This window comes from Trichechus manatus, unplaced genomic scaffold (genome assembly GCF_000243295.1).
Source record: "Trichechus manatus latirostris isolate Lorelei unplaced genomic scaffold, TriManLat1.0 scaffold00040, whole genome shotgun sequence".
Taxonomy (NCBI): Eukaryota; Metazoa; Chordata; class Mammalia; order Sirenia; family Trichechidae; genus Trichechus; species Trichechus manatus.
In genome coordinates this window covers 8338502-8342031 of record NW_004443976.1, presented here as the reverse complement: position 1 = coordinate 8342031, position 3530 = coordinate 8338502, and the positions used below count along the sequence as shown (strand labels likewise).

General features: G+C 42.5%; 1 non-coding gene across 1 annotated transcript; it reads right to left on the bottom strand.

Annotated features, from left to right (window-relative positions):
* Positions 1 to 3059: 3059 nt before the first annotated feature.
* On the bottom strand, positions 3060 to 3177 carry LOC111820513 (small nucleolar RNA SNORA61). The gene has a single exon (XR_002824066.1). It is a non-coding gene; the product is annotated as a small nucleolar RNA SNORA61 (small nucleolar RNA).
* Between the last annotated feature and the right edge of the window lie 353 nt (positions 3178 to 3530).

Here is a 3530-nt window from a genome sequence, read left to right as displayed (position 1 = left end):
ACTTGCTTATTTGATCTAAATAACCCCTTTGAGAGAGGAATGGAGAAAAGGGATCATTTTATTGATGATGAAATTATGTACCAGCAAGGTGATGAGATTGTCCAAGATCACAGTGCAATGATGCTGTGCAAATGCTCACACGGGCAGGGGAAGCAGATGGTCGGCCCATCAAGTGGTTTGAAATATGTATTGCAGAGGGCACGTCCCACTTTTCCTCAAAGTAGTTCTGCAACTGGGCTACCTCAGTGGCTGGGATTTCTCAGCAGCTTGAATTAAGACTATGACAAAAAATTCTTTTTGCTCCTGGGGGCATTGACCTATTTTCCCAAACTGCCTATATTTCCATCAGTAAAAAGTAACATTATTAAATAAATGTTGTGTTCCTGCCTTTGGAAGGAAATATCTACTTTTGACTTATGAACTATTTAAACGGAGGAAAGATTATCAAAATGGAGAAATATTTGAAATGCATATGATAACAAGATGTGAAAATGTTTCATGTGTAAAAACCTTCTCTAAATTACTGTGGTCAGGTCAAGCAAGTTGCATCCTGGATACTTTGCCCTTCTCTGGAAACACCTGTTACACAGCCCCTTTCTAAGGTATATCTTACTTTTAGATCACTATGTTCTAAGCCTTTGGCTCGGAACTAGGGGTGATTTTGCTCCCCAGGGACCATGTGGCAATGCCTGGAGACAATTTTGGCTGCCACAGTTTGGGGAGAGGGTACTACTAGAATCCAGTGGGTAGAGGCCAGAGATGCTATTAAGTATCCTGCAACGCAAAGGACAGCCCCAACAACGAATAATTATCTGGCCAAAAATGCCAACAGTGCTGAGGCTGAGAAACCCTGCTGTAAGGCCTTGCTACTCATACTGTGGTCCATGGACTAGCACTCCAGGCATCACTTGGTAACTTGTTAAAATCATAGGACCTCAGACCTCACCCCAGATCTACTGAATCAGAATCTGCATTTTAACAAGATACTTGGATGATCTGTGTGTTCTTTAAAGTTTGAGAAGACCTGGTCTGTAGCATAGCGAGCCCTCGTGGCACAATGGTTAAAGCGCTCAGCTGCTAACCAAAATGTCGGTGGTTCAAACTCACCTGCTGCTCCATGGGAGAAAGATGTGGCAGTCTGCTTCCATAAAAATTTATAGCCTTGGAACGCTATGGGGCAGTTCTACTCTGCCCTGTATGGTAGCTATGAGTCAGAACTGACTGTGGCAGTGGGTTTGGGCTTGGGTTTGGGTCTATAACATGAGCCCTGTACCCTAGTGTCTTAGTTATCTAGTGCTGCTATAACAGAAATACCACAGTGGATGACTTTAACAATGAGAAATTTATTCTGTCACAGTCTAGGAGGCTAGAAGTCCAAATTCAGGATGCCAACTCCAGGGGAAGGCTTTCTTTCTCTGTTGGCTCTGGGGGAAGGTCCTTGTCATCAATCTTTCCTGATCAAGGAGCTTCTCAGCTCCAACGGATGGGCTATTCTCCTGGCTCTTGTTTCTTCATGGCATGAGGTCCCCGTATCTCTCTGCTTGCTTCTCTCTCTTATATCTCAAAAGAGATTGACTTAAGACACAATCTAATCTTGTAGATTGAGTCCTACCTCATTAACATAACTGCCACTAATCCCACCTCATTAACATCACAGAGGTAGGATTTACAACCCATAGGAAAATCACATCAAATGACAAAATGGTGGGCAATGACACAACACTGGGAATCATGGCCTAGCCAAGTTTACAGATATTTTGGGGGGGACACAATTCAATCCATGATACCTGGTCACAACTGATTGCTTTGGGGCAGGCCATCTTTAGGCTGAGTGGCAAGTGGATCTAGTGTCCCCAACAGGGATACTAATGATTAAAGAAAATAACTAGTCCTCCTTCTCTCTTGGAGAGTTTGGATGCAAAGCACACAGAGAAAGCTAGTCGTTGCTAGTGAGGTGAGAGAAGTAAGTAGCATGAGACAGCTCGAGCTATATGTAGCCAAAGTCACGAGGTGGAGAAAAGCTGGTCGTATCAGACAGACAGTACCTGAGTCACAGTGATGGTGCTGCGTGGGACCAGGATTACGAGAACCTACAGCTGAGGAGAGGACATTTAATTGAGTCATTCTAGTTACCTTGAGCTTTGAACCATCTTTTAATTTCTTTTCTTCAATAAGTCCCAGCTCTTTGGCTGTTCCTTCTTACCCCATCACCAGAGGTAACCTGCTTCTTTGGAACCTGAGAGGGCCTAATTAATAATTAATACAGGAATTAGTGAGAAGAAGACGAACACTCCAATAGAAAAAAAAGTGGGGGGAGGCAGAGGGAGGATAAGAAACAACATTCAAAAGTTCAAAAGTGTTCTTATACGCTGTTGTTGTTGGTTGTTGTCGAGTAAGTTCTGACTCATGGCGACCTCATGTGTGCAGAGTAGAACTGCGCTCCATAGGGCTTTCAAGGAAAACCTTCTAGAAGCAAATCACCAGGCCTGTCTTCCAAGGAGCCTCAGGGTGGGTTTGAACTGCCAACCTTTGGGCTAGTAGTTGACTGTTTAACCATTTGTGCCACCCAGGGGCTCCTGTTTTTATATACTAGGAGTAACCAATTAGAGAATGTCAGGCTTTCTATATGAAGAAAGCTTTAAAACTGTCTTGAAGGACGTAAAGGAAGACCTCAATAAACAGACATAACAATTTCTGGTGGGAAGTTTCAATACTGTTAATAGGTCAGTTCTACCCAAATTAATCTAGTAATACAAAGAAATTCCATCAAGAAACTTCAGGATTTTTCATGGACTTTTTCAAACAGAAGAAAAAAATGCATCTGGAATAGGAAATGGAGTAGGATAGCCTAGAATAAAAATTATTATTATTATTTTTAAAAAGAATGCTTTTAATCAAGAGACAAGAAAGCTATCCACTAGACCCCTCCCCAAATACAGTTAATAGTCCAGCTGCTGCTACACCAACTGTTGAGAGCTTCACTCATTTACTCATCCCTTTAAGCCCATGATTATCCCCGGGGTTAAGGAAGCAAATTCAGTGAATTCAATCTTGTTTGAACCTGTCTAAATCTAGCCCATGTGCTACAAGCACTGAGGTCAGTTTCAATGTTCCTTTTTCTCCTTTATGACCACCCAGACTAGCGTTCAGATCTGATGGGAAACGGAACTGCAGGGTATATTATTATTTTTTAAATCAGGAATCAGGAGTGCCATAATTACCTAGTATTGCCATAAAAGAAATACCACAAGTGAGTGACTTTAAAGAACATAAATTTATTTTCTCACAGTTCAGGAGGCTGGAAGTCTGAATTCAGGCCATGACTCTAAGGTGAGGTCCTTGTCTATTTCACCTTCTGGTAGCTGCCAGCAATCCTTTATAACTCAGAAGTGATTAGGTTCAGGATCCACCCCACTCTGGTATGACCTCATTAACGTAACAAAACCCTGTTTCCCAACAAAGTCATATTTATAAATTATCCTCCCCCTCAGCCCCCCACCCCCCGCTGTCGAGCCGATTCCGACTCATAG